The sequence below is a fragment of the Nicotiana tabacum genome, chromosome 10, assembly GCF_000715075.1.
Source record: "Nicotiana tabacum cultivar K326 chromosome 10, ASM71507v2, whole genome shotgun sequence".
Taxonomy (NCBI): Eukaryota; Viridiplantae; Streptophyta; class Magnoliopsida; order Solanales; family Solanaceae; genus Nicotiana; species Nicotiana tabacum.
In genome coordinates, this window is record NC_134089.1 from 81,198,907 (window position 1) to 81,213,107 (window position 14,201).

Sequence of the window (14,201 nt, forward strand, 5' to 3'; positions counted from 1 at the left end):
ATCTTATCGTGGGAGAGTCCAAATAACAACCATTTGATTTCTCCAAAATTAGACTTCAATATCTAAAACATATCCAAAACATAGAATCAAACACCTTCAGAATCTCCCCATATTCTACTTTGAAATCAACTTTAGATTCTACCATGTTGAAAATTTGGGATTTGTGCAGTCTCACCAAAAAATTAATATCTTGGTGTAAAAATATCGAAATTATGAACCATTTGATTTCATGAAAATTAGACTTCAAAATCTAAGACATATTTAAAATTCAGAATCAAACATTTTGGAGAATCGTCCCAGATATTATTTTGAATCTAATTTTAAATTTAGACATATTGATAGTTTTAGATTTGTGCAGTTTCACCAAACAAATTGTATCTTGATGTAGGGACGTCAAAATCACAAACCACTTGATTTTATGAAAACTCGACTTCAAGATCTAAGACATATCCAAAATTTGGAATCAAATACTTTGAGAATCATCCCAGATATTATTTTGAATCTAACTTTAAATTCCGACACGTTGATAGTTTTAGATTTGCGCGACTTCACCAAAAGTTCTGTATCTAGAAGTAGGGACGTCAAAATCATGAACCATTTGATTTCTTGAAAACTAAACTTCAAAATCTAAAACATATCCAAAATTTAAAATTTAATACCTTATGTATAGTTTCAGATGATAGTTCGATATCGACTTTGGTTTCTGATATGTCGACAATCCCAAATTAGCATGACTTCACCAAAATTATGTATCTTGATGTGGAAGCCTCGAGATTGCAAGACCTTTTTAATTGCCAAAAATTGAAATTCAAGATCATCATTTTCACCAAATATCTTGGTTTCAAGTCTCACTGAATTTGAAACGTCGTGAGCTCACCAAAAAACTTGAAGGTTTGGCGAACATGAAGGCATAGCGAATCCGCGGACTTCAATGAAAATACTTGGCGACCTCGTAAAAGAGATTAAATTCGCATCGAGAAAATAAAATCAAGACCGAAAAATATCACAAGAATCATAGTAAATTTGAGCCGCAATGTTTATCAATAAAATCACTTTATTCTTTTGTGATTGCAATTTATTCTTCGTATGTTGAAAAATTTATTGCAAACAAATATATACACCTAGTGGGACAATCTCTACCTCTCATCTCAACTTTTCAATCACCAAAGTTAAGAATATTGAAATGGCTTCAAAGAAAATTAACTCCGATTCAACTTCCACCAAGGCTGCTAATTTCAGGTTCTGTGCTGATGAGGAAAGCATCCTCGATGTTACCTTTGGAAGCTTTGGATAAGTTACGAGGAGCAAAGCAAGCTCGTTGGGACAGAAAGCACCCCAAGTGTCGTCTATGTCAACCCCTATTTTCGGATCTTCATCCTCAAAAGGAGCAAGATCTTTCACAAACGCACCTGATGGAGGAAGCGATGTTGCTGAAAAGATCAAGAAAAATCTTGCTCTGCTTGACCTCTCTGGATCCAAGCACTCTACTATGAAGGAAGATGACGATGCTTCAAGTGATGGATCCTCCCCCGCTTACACCACATAGCGTGAGCCAATCAAGGATCAATCTGTGTGAAAATCCATGCTACTCTCCATCGTCCATGACAATCATGCAAGCCATGGTGACAAACACTTCATCTGTGGAGGAGCAGCTGGAAAACTTGACGGAAGCAATCACTGGCTTGACCAAGTGCATACAAAATCAAGATGGTAGAATCGACAAGCTAACAGATAGGGTGGGAATCTTGATTGACGAAGAATCCACCCATGCAATTGGCAAACTCCCAAAAGTTCAAGAGATTGATCCTCCCCCACGACAAGTTGCATCCACTAAGGAAATTCCAGTCTCTTCAGAAGGGATGATTCCAATCAATCAACAAAAGGAGTTCATTGAAGGGACTATAAAAAACAAATATGAAGTTGCTTCCAAGTCCTCATTTACCTACGCAAAGTCTTACACTTCAAGGATCGATATATTGAAGATGTCTGCTAGCTATCAACCTCCAAAATTTGAATAGTTTGATGGCAAAGGAAATCCAAAGCGATAATGGGGCGCACTTTGTTAAGACGTGAAACAATGCTGGGACTTATGGATATTACCTCATCAAGCAGTGTGTCCGCTCGCTAAAAGGTAATGCTTTTCACGGCTACACAGACCTCGAGGGTGGATCTATTGATTACTGGGATCAACTAGAGCAAGAGTTCCTCAATCGCTTTTATAGCACAAGGCGCATTGTGAGCATGGTGGAACTCACAAATACTCGCCAACGGAAGGGTGAACCAGTTATTGACTTTATCAATCATTGGAGGAATGCAAGCCTCAACTGTAAAGACAGGCTTAGTGAAGTTTCTGGCATAGAGATGGGCATCCAAGGCATGCATTGGGGATTGCGCTACATCTTGCAAGGTATCAAGCCTAGAACATTTGAAGAATTTGCAACTCGTGCCCATGACATGGAATTAAGCATGGCCTCTGTTGGAAATGAAAGGTTGCCCATCTATGAACCTCGCAACGGGTACGACAAGCAAGAAATTAGGAAGTGGGGCAATAAAGTGGTTGTGTGTTGGAATAAAGCCCAGTAGGCACATTTCTACGAAAGTGATGGTGCCTCTCCAACAGGTGTGGTAAGTTTCCCATAGCCTCACCACAGCCTCGGGGCCCCTCAAGCTTTACCCCGAAATCATTTGATTTTGTAATGCTGACAACTCATGTAGAATTGTGAGACGTGCCCAATTTTGCTGAGAGTAGATAGGCCCAACAAACTTCACATCTACTAAGCCTATTCTTTAACATCCAACCATTTTATTGCCACTGGGCATGCCAAATTTGTTTGCAATAAATTATTTGTAATACAAAAATAAATTGCAACCACAATATAAATATGAAGAAACATAATTTTATTGATAAAATAATACAGGTACAATTTTGTTTGTTCCCTTGATTATTCTCTCCTGATTATCTTCGTGATTCGGGGGCTGGAGTAGTGCATTTCTTGAATGTAGGATGATGCGGGCTTTCGTTGATTTATTTGATATCCATGAAGTATGTTGTGGATCTTCTTGAAGTATTTGTTTATCAAGAATTATACGACCACTTCTTGATCTCTTTGTGAATATCCCGTGAGTTTATGGGATTTTTGAGATGATCTCTTGAGATGCCCTTGTTAAGGGAATGTGTAACCCTTTTTATATGAGTGACTTAGGTTAAGGATAGAGTAGCCACTAAGATAGTATTTCCATAGAGTAGCCTTCAAGCAACCCTAATAGACTCCTAAAATCTTAAGAGTCGTCTTGTAGTATCTTGAATTTAGGATTTAGCTTGATCCGTTAAAATTTCGATGTCTACAAATGACCCATACTTCAAGGTTTGTCGGGGTGTAGGATTGCCGAAACTTGAAGACGAGACTTGAAGTATCCGATCATCGCAACATATAATTTTGGAAGTTGTTGTTTTCGATTTGCAGGAGGAGGAGATGAAGGGCAGAACTGATCCCATTGGGCGTGCCACTTTGTTTGCAATAAATTTGTGGAGAAAAATAAAACTGCAATCACAAACAACTATAAAGAAAAAAAATTATTGATAAACATTGCGGGTTACAACTCTGTTTATCCCTTAATTCTTTCTCCAAATTGTTCTCCGTGATTCGAGAGCTGGATCAGCGTATTCTCGAACGTAGGATGATACAGACCTCTCTAGATTATTTGATCTTCATGAAAGTCGATCATTGTATGAATATTCTTCCTGAAGTATTTTATTATCAAGAAGAACATCTATTGATCACGACATTATCTTATGCCTTGATCCCTTTATGAATATCTCGAGAATTTATGGGATTTTTTTTAGACCCTTGTTAAGGGAATGTGTAACTCTTTTTATATGAGTGACTTAGAGTTATGATAGAGTAGCCACCAAGATAGTGTTTCCATAGAGTAGCCTCCAAGCAACCCTATTAGACTCCTAGAATTTTAAGAGTCATCTTGTAGTATCTTGAATTTAGGATTTAGCTTGATCCGTTAAAATTTCGATGTCTACAGCGTTCCTATCCAGACTAGCCTGTCTTCGCAATTAGGAGTCGAGCATCACAATTGCGATACCTGTCTCCCCATTGTTCAATTTGAAATTACGAGGCTGGTGCTCGCAATTGTGATAACTGTAGCACGAGCACACCATCAACCCAAAGTGAGTTCAATCCAATCTGAAATGCGTCCGAAATTCACCCGAGCCCTCGGGGCTCCAAACCAAACATTCACACAAGTCTAAAAACATCATACGAACTCGCTCGCGCTATCAAAACACAAAAATAACATCTAGAACTACGAATCAGATATTAAAACGCATGAATTTGAAAGAAAAACTCAAGAACCTCTAAAATTGCAACCAAGCTCCAAACCTATCAAAACGACTCCAAATGACATCAAATTTTGCAAACAAGTTCCAAATAGAAAAAAGGACCTATTCCAAGTGCCAAAACCAAATTCCAAACCCGATAGCCAAAAGTCAACCTATTGTCAAACTTGGAAAAGCTTTTGAACCTCAAATTGCTAACTATTGAAAAAATAAGATAAATCAACCCATGGACCTCCGAATTTGATTCTGGGCATACGCTCAAGTCCAAAATGATGATACGAACCTATTGGAACCAAAGGGTCAAAATCAAAACCAAACGGTTAAAATCAACCCAAGACCTTCCTGGACGAAACTAACTAACCCCGCAAGTCACAAAACCACAAAAATACATATGTGAATCATCAAAAAAATGCGGCTCAAATACACAAAACGACTGGTCGGGTCATTACATCTCCCACTCTTAAAGTAAACGTTAATACTCAAACGTGTATAGAGACATACCTGAAGTGACGAAAAGGTGAGGATAACGAATCTACATGTCCTTCTCGGTCTCCCAGGTCACCTCCTCGACCGGATTACCCCTCCATTGAACCTTTACTGAAGCAATGTTCTTTGACTTCAACTTTCGGACCTGCCTATCCAAGATGGCCCCCGACTCCTCAACATAAGTCAAATCCTTATATAATTAGATTGAGCTGAAATGTAATACATAGGATGGATTACCATAATATTTTTCAGAGCATGAAAACATGGAACACCACGTGAACAATCGATAATTAAGTGGCAATGCAAGTCTATAGGCCACCTCACAAACTATCTCAAGAACCTCAAAATGACCAATATACCTAGGGCTTAACTTGCCCTTCTTTCCGAACTTTATCACACCATTCATGGGTGAAACCCGTAGCAAAACCCTCTATTCCACCATAAATGCTACATTACGAGCCCTCCGATCAGCATAACCCTTCTGCCTAGATTGTGTTATAAGCCGATCTTAAGTCAACTTGACTTTCTCCAAGGCATCCCAAACCAAATCAGTGCCCAACTACCTAGCCTCTCCCGGATCAAACCAATCAACTAGAAAACGATACCATCTCCCATATATGGCCTCATAAGGAGCAATCTGAATACTCGATTGGTAACTGTTGTTGTCGGAGAACTTTGAAGGCGGTAAATGTTGAACCCCCAAAATCCATAACATAGGAACGTACCATATCCTGTAAGATCGGAATGGTGCACTCAGACTTCTCGTTCGTCTGAGGGTGAAATATTGTACTCAACTCAACCCGTGTGCCTAATCTACGCTGCACGACCCTTTGAATGTGATGTGAACTATGTGCCTTAATCAGAGATAATGGACACTGACACACCATGAAGATGAACAATTTCATGGATATAGATCTGAGCCAGCTACTCTAAAGAATAAATAGTCACCATCGAAATGAAATGTGCCGACTTGGTCAGCCTATCCACAATAACCCACACTGCATCTGATTCTTCAAAGTCCGTGGAATCCCAACAATGAAATCCATGGTAATACGCTCCCACTTCCACTCAGGAATCTCAAATCTTAGAAGCAAACCTCTAGGTCTCTGATGTTGCTACTTCACCTGCTGACAGCTCAAGCACCGAGCCACAAACTCTACTATATCTTTCTTCATTCTTCTCCCCCAATAGTACTGCCTCAAATGCTGATACATCTTAGTGGCACCCGGATGAATGGAATACGACAAATTGTGGGCCTCCTCAAGGATCAACTCACATAACCCATCCACATTGGGCACACATATCTTGCCCTACATCCGCAATACCCCATCATCTCAAATAGAAAACTCCTTGGCATCGTCATGTTGTACTGTGTCCTTAAGGACAAGCAAATAAGGTTCGTTACACTAACGCGCTCTGATGCACTCATACAAAGAAGATTGAGAAACTACGCAAATAAGAGCCCGACTAGGCTCTAAAACATCCAATATCACAAACTGATTGGCCAAAGCATGGACATCCATTGCTAGTGGCCTCTCTGCTACCGGTAAATATGCCAAACTGCCTATACTCTCTACCTTCCTACTCAGTGTATCGGCCACCACATTGGCATTCCCTGGATGATATAATATGGTGATATTATAGTCTTTCAGCAACTCTAATCATCTTCGCTGCTGCAAACTAAGGTCCTTCTACTTGAATAGATTTCGGAGACTCCGATGGTCGGTATAAACCTCACATAGAATGTCATACAAATGTGACTCCAAATCTTTAATGTGTGAACAATGGCTGCCAACTCTAGGTCATGCACATGGTAATTCTTCTCATGAACCTTCAATTGCCGAGATGTGTAAGCAATCACCCTACCATCCTGTATCACCACAGCGCCAAGCCCAATAAGCGATGAATTATGGTACATGAATTAAGACCCCGAACCTATAAGAAATACCAACACTGGGGTTGTAGTCAAAGCAATCTTGAGTTTCTATAAGCTCTCTTCACACACCTCAGACCATCTAAAAGGAGCACCCTTCAGGGTCAATCTAGTCAAAGGTACACCAATGGACAAGAAATCCTCTACAAAATGGTGATAATACCCAGACAAACCAAGAAAACTCGGGATCTCAGTAGCTGAAAACGATCTAGGCCAACTCTGAACTTCCTCAATCTTCTTCGGGTCTACCTTGATTCCCTCACTAGACACCAGGTGACCCAAAACTACTACTAAATCATGCCAAAACTCACATTTGGAGAACTTTACATATAACTTCTTCTCCTTAAATGTATGGATCATGATCCACAGTACCTTTAATTCATTTATCTAACAATATTGATCATTTGTGTTAAATCAATCCAAATATCTTTAAAATCGCGTATAAATTTAATTGTTATCCATTTTAAGGGTAAACAGTTTGGCGCCCACCGTGGGGCTAAGGATAATAGTGGTGATTTGTTATAAATTTTCATAATGCATTCTATTTTACGCTTGTTCTTTAAGTTTTCAATTTCAGGCTTGCTTAAAGATGTCAAATTCTCAATCTGCTCATTTGAACGTTGAGGCTGAATTTGGGCATCATGGAGAAAACAACAACCTATTGCCTAGCAATGAGGTGCCCCCTGCTAATCCCAATGAAGTCCCGACTGCCGATCCAATCGATGTCAATTCAAAGTTCGCTATCGATGCACATTTGCCAACTGACCCCGAAAATAACATCTGTGGAGGCCCTCGACCAACAGTCCGAGAAAAGCCTGAAGGCGAAGGTGATGGGATAAGTCTACGGATAATCATCAAATTGTTGCATACTCAACAGGCGGCAATAGCACATCAACAGAATCAAGGCCACACCCTGGTAGGGTCGAGCCCAAACAATCTCGGGAGAACACCCGAAGAAACGAGCAAACCACCAAAAGGTCGGGTGAAGCTGAGCCCGGGGCTATCCCTAAGATAATGAAAATGCTTGAAGCACTGACGAAGCGGGTGGAATTAGGCAACAAGAAAATTGAGGCGAACAACAAAAAGGTTGAATCATATAACTCCAGGGTCGATAAAATCCCGGGAGCACCCCCGATATTAAAAAGACCGGATTCTAAGAAGTTTAGCCAAAAGTCTTTCCCTCCGAGCGCTGCACCAAAGAGGTTTTGTATGCCCAATATTCCAAAGTACAATATAACCACAGATCTAAACGAGCATGTGACCTCCTATACATGCTCCATCAAGGGAAACGACTTCGAAGATGACGAAATCGAGTTAGTTTTGCTAAAGAGGTTCAGGGAAACCCAATGAAAGGGAGCAATGATATGGTATCACAACTTACACCCAAATTCTATTAATTTATTTTCTATACTTGCAGATGCTTTTGTGAAGGCACATGTCGGGACCATCAAGGTTGCGACCAGAAAATTGAACTTTTTTTCAGTTTTGCTAAAGAAGTTCAGGGAAACCCTGTGAAAGAGAGCAATGATATGGTATCACAACTTATCCCCAAATTTTGTTAATTTGTTTGCTATGCTTGCAGATGCTTTTATGAAGGCACATGTTGGGGCCATCAAGGTTGCGACCAGAAAATCAAACCTTTTTAAGGTTAAACAAAGAGACAACGAGATGCTCAAGGAGTTAGTGTCAAGGTTTCAAATGGAACGGATGGACTAGCCTCCGATCACTGATGATTGGGCCGTTCAGGCATTCACTCAAGGACTTGACCCCCAAAGCTCCTTGGCTTCCTAGTAGCTAAAACAAAATTTAGTTAAATATCTGGTAGTAACTTGGGCCGACGTCCACAAAAAATAACAATTGAAAATCAGAGTTGAGGACGACCAACTCGAAACCCCTTCTGGGTCCATTTATCCCGTTAGAACCGATGACAGATCTAAGAGAGTCATCGATCATGAATAAAGATCTATCCAAGATAGGTATCAACCATACGGTGGATATCATGCGAGAAACAGGTTCGGGCATCACCCTACGAGGAATAAAAAGAGAAATGATCGAGGGCCTAATAGCCGAGGTCTGATGAGCAAAAATGGTTTCAAAGGATCACTCGGGGCTAGGGAGGCACCAAGATTGTCCGAATATAACTTCAGCATCGATGTTGCTAGTATGTGTCGGCCATTGGACACATTTAGGAATCCAAGTGGCCTCGACCATTATAGTCTGAACCTACCTAGAGAGATCCTAACTTGATGTGTAAATATCATATGGCTACAAGACCAAGGATAGCCTGCAATTGAGAGAAGAAGTTGCCCGATTGTTTAATAACGGGCACCTACGAGAATTTTTGAATGATCGAGCCAAGAACCATTTCAGAAATAGGGACGCCAACAAACAGGCCGAACATGAGGAACCTCGACATGATCATTGGAGGGGTTGATGTTCGTCAAGGGCCGATGATAAAACACACTAAAGTATCTATCACGAGGGAATAATAAACCCAAGATTATATCCCGAGGGGACCATTTCGTTCAACGATGAGGATGTCGAGGGCATCGTGCAACCTCATAATGATGTACTAGTAATATTTGTACTTATCAATAAATCTCAAGTTAAATGTGTATTGATTGATCCAATTAGCTCGGCCAACATTATCAGATAAAGGATCATCGAGCAGTTGAGGTTACAAGATCAAATAGTACCAGCAGTCTAGGTGTTGAACGAATTTAACATGGCATGCAAAACTACTAAAGGGGAAATAAACCTACCGGTGAACACCGCCGAGATCATCCAGGAAACAAAGTTCTATGTGATCAAAGGAGATATGATATATAACGCTCTATTTGGAAGATCATGGGTTCACAACATGAGGGCAGTTCCTTTGGCCTTGCACCAGGCGTTGAAGTTCCCTACACCAAGAGGAATAAAGATGGTATAGGGAGAACAACCGGCTACAAAAGAGATATTTGTGGTCGATGAAGTACTCCTGGTACCTTCCGTTTCAATATTTAAGAGCACGGGACCGACCAGAAAGGCCGAAATTTTATAGAAATCACTAATGCCAGTCCCGGTCGGATCGGAGGAACAAGTAGTTGATGAGGAACATGATTACGGAGTTCCGAGATCATTCATAGCTCATAATGATACCGACGCTACCAAATCAACGGTCGAAGAGTTGGATCAAGTCATATTGATAGAGCACCTGCCGATCAAAAGGTATACCTTGGTACGGGTTCAGCCCGCGAGCTCAGGAAAAAACTCATTAATTTTCTTAAAGCTTATGTAGATTGTTTCCCTTGGTCACATCTTAACATGACAGGGATCCCACTAGAGGTAACCGCTCATAAGCTGAATTTGGACCCAAAGTTCCACCCGGTTAAACAGAAGAGGAGACCTCAATCCGAGGTTAAGCATGCATTCATCAAAGACGAGGTATCTAAATTCCTTAAAATAGGGTCCATTCGGGAAGTTAAGTACCCGAACTGGTTAGCTAAAGTAGTGGTAGTTCCTAAAAAAGGAAACAAGCTAAGAATGTGTATAGACTAAAAAGACTTGAACAAGGTGTGCCCTAAGGACTCATTTTCTTTGCCTAACATCGATCGCATGATCGACGCAACAACTGGGCACGAGATACTCAGCTTTCTCGACGCCTATTCCAGGTACAACCAAATCGGATAGACCTAGACGACCAGGAAAAGACTTGTTTTATCACTATATTCATCACCTATTGTTATAATGTAATACCATTCGGATTAAAGAATGTTGGTTCCACCTATTAACGCCTAGTAAATCGTATGCTTGAAGAAAAAATTGGAAAATCAATGGAAGTTTATATTGATGATATGTTAGTCAAGTCCCTGTAAGCAGAGCACCATTTGAAACATTTACATTAGACCTTCGACATAGTGGAGCAATACAATATAAAGTTGAACCCGGAGAAGTGTGCATTCAAGGTCGGATCGGGAAAATTCCTTAGGTTCGTGGTATCCAATCGGGGAATCGAGATCAATCCCGACAAAATCAAAGCCATAAAAAAATCATCGTGTGGACAACGAAAAGTCCGTTCAGAGGCTGACCAGGCGTATAGCCGCCCTAGGCCGGTTCATATCGAGATCATCAAATACATCAGTTCTTCTCGCTATCGAAGAAGAAGAATAACTTCTCTTGGACTCCGGAGTGTCAACATGCTTTGGAACAACTTAAACGGTACCTATCAAGTCTGCCCTTGCTCGACACTCTAAAGGTAGATGAGCAGGTGTACCCTTACTTGGCGGTATCCGAGGTGGCGGTAAGTGGAGTTTTAGTCCAGGACGAGGAAAGTATACTATTTCTATTTACTATGTTAGTAAAACTCTAGGAGAGGCCAAAACAAGGTACGCTCACCTGGAAAAATTGGGGCTCGCTTTTCTAAGCGCCTCCCAAATATTAAAATCATACTTTCAGTGTCACTCAGTATGTATTGTAACATCTTACCCATTGAGGAACATCATGCACAAACCCGATCTCTCGGGCCGATTGGACAAATGGGCCATCAAAATCAGTGGGTATACTATAAAGTATCGACCCCGAACCACCATCAAATCACAAATTGTGGCAGACTTCGTGGCCGAATTTTCACTGGCCTTAATACCTGAAATTGAAAGGGAAATATTGTTAACCTCGAGGACTTCCTCAGGAATTTGGACCCTTTTTACAGACACTGCCTCGAACGCAAAAGGGTCCGGACCCGACATCGTGTTGAAACCATCTACGGGGAGTGTAATTAGGCAATCTATTAGAATTGTGAAATTGACTAACAATGAGGCCAAGTATGAGGCCATGATTGTAGGTCTCAAATTAGCTAAAAGCATTGGGGCCGAGGTGATCGAAGACAAGTGTGGCTCCCTCCTCGTAGTAAATCAAGTCAATTGAATGTTCGAAGTGAAAGAAGAACGGATGTGGAGGTACGAAAAATTACAAGTAACATTGCATCAATTCAGGGAATGGACCCTGCAACATGCGCCCCGAGATCAGAACAGTGAGACCAATGCTCTGGCTAATTTAGGGTCGTCGATTGATAGAGATGAGTTCACTAGGGAATAATAGTATGACTCATCAAATCGGTGATAGAAGATGGCCACGCCAAAGTAAACACAACAAGTTTGACTTGGGATTGGAGGAACAAGTACACAAATTACTTGAAGACTGGAAAATTGCCCTAGACCCAAAAAAATCCAGAGCTCTCCGTACCAAGGCTGCTAGATTTAGCTTGGTCGAATGGACTTTGCTTCGAAGAACATTCAACGGACCCAATAAGCCTTGAGAGAAATTCACGAAGGCACTTGCGGGAACCATTCGAGGGCGAAATCTTTGGTTCGAAAATTAATCAGGGCCGCTATTACTGGACCGAAATGAAGAAGGATACAAAGGACTTTGTACGAAAATATGAAGGTTGCTAGAGACACGCACCGATGATCCATCAACTGGGAGAGATACTCCATTTTATTTTGTCCCCATGGCCATTTATGGAATTGGGGAATAGACATTGTCGGTCCCCTACCGTGGGCACTCGGTAAGGCTCAATTCATATTATACATGAACAATTAATTTTTCAAATGGGTCGAAGCTCAAGCGTTCGATAAAGTATGGGAAAAAGAAGTTATTGACTTTATCTGGGACCATATAATATGCCGATTTGTCATACCATCCGAAATCATTTGTGACAATGGGAAACAATTTATTGGCAGCAAGGTAAATAAGTTCTTTGAAGAATACAAGATTAAGAAAATACTATCAACACTTTACCACCCGAGTGGAAATGGACATGCAGAATATACGAACAAGACCATACACCAAAACCTGAAAAAGAGGTTTACCGATGCCAAGGGAAAATAGAAGAAAATATTGCCCAAAGTCCTGTGGGCATACCGTACGACCTCGAAGTCTAGTACCGGGGACACCTCATTTTTGTTGGTCTACGATGCCGAAGTCCTAATACCAGTCAAAGTGGGAGACTGAGCCTCCGATTTCAATATGCGACCGAAGAGTCGAATGGAGAGGCCATGATCACGAGCCTGGAACTAAGGCGTGAGGCTGCCCTATTCTAGTTGGGCATCCAGAAGCAGCGTATAAAAAGATACTACAACCGAAGAGCCAACCTCCGACACTTCAAGATTGGGGATTTGGTGTTGTGTAAAGTATCATTACATACCCGAACCCGAATAAAGGGAAGGTGGGATCAAACTAGAAAGGACCATATCGAGTCATCAGAGTTACCGACAAAGGCTCATACAAACTCGAAGCAAGAAACGTTGTGCAACTACCGAACAACTGGAACGTGATACACTTAAAGTGGAAGTCATGAATCGGACTACCAATTGCAGACAACAAACAAGGATGAATGTGGTTGTTAGGTCTGAAAGCATGTGTTGCACTCTTTTTCTCTTGAACAGATTTTGTCCCAAAAAAGATTTTTCAGCAAGGTTTTTAACGAGGCAACAGTAAATCGTGCTAACTTAGATTCGAAGGCCGGTCTCAAACTGGAGTCAATGGGTGTATCAAAAGTATCTGAGCCCTCTCAAGCTTGACCTCGAATACTGGGTGGCCATTACCCTCGGGTTAAGGGTCTTAACAAGGAAAGAAGTAAACTTTGTACTTAAGTAGCTAAGGTTCGATGGTTAGGATTCATTGTAAGGTCTAAACAGTCATGAGACCCGTGCCCACGTAGCCCACTTTAGCCATGATACAAATTTTTATCATGTACATTACACATTGAAATGAAAGAAAGTTCCGTCTTGCTATTACGCACTTCCTTGCCTCTTAAAACCCGGATCCTAAGAGCTCACAGGCTACCCCTATTCGGAGACTATCAAGCCCAAGGGCTACCCCTATTCGGGGACTATCTTCCGAAAAATGTTTGGATAAACTGGGCTACCAAATCCCGGGAGTACCAAACCTATTAGGTGGTGCCCAAAAACTGAAGTCAACGGCAACCCAAAAAACGGCTTGGAGACGTTCGAAGTTCGTAATCAAAGTAAGGCCTTTATAAAAATTCAAAACTTACTAAAAGGTTATCGGCTACTCACATACTTCATAAATAAATAAATAAATAGTACTCATGTCTATAAGGAATAAAATGTTGTTCCTTCTGGATGTGTCTCTAATGGGATTTTCCTTTCTGAATCATGATTCTCAGCTACTTCTTTTTTTGAGCTTGCTTTGAATACGGTGAACAAGCATCTTTTGTTTATTAGTACATGGACTTGCTGCTATTTGAAAATGTGCTTCGCTATTAAAGACTAAAAGGTGAAACTTTTTCTCTCATCTAATTGATTTAGCATTTTTCAGCTCTTTGATGGTTGAGGCTGCTAAAATACTCAGTATTGAGGCTCATATGTATGTCAAAATCCTATACCATGTATATATAATCTGGCCATCAATGGTGAAAAGCCTTCAATAGTT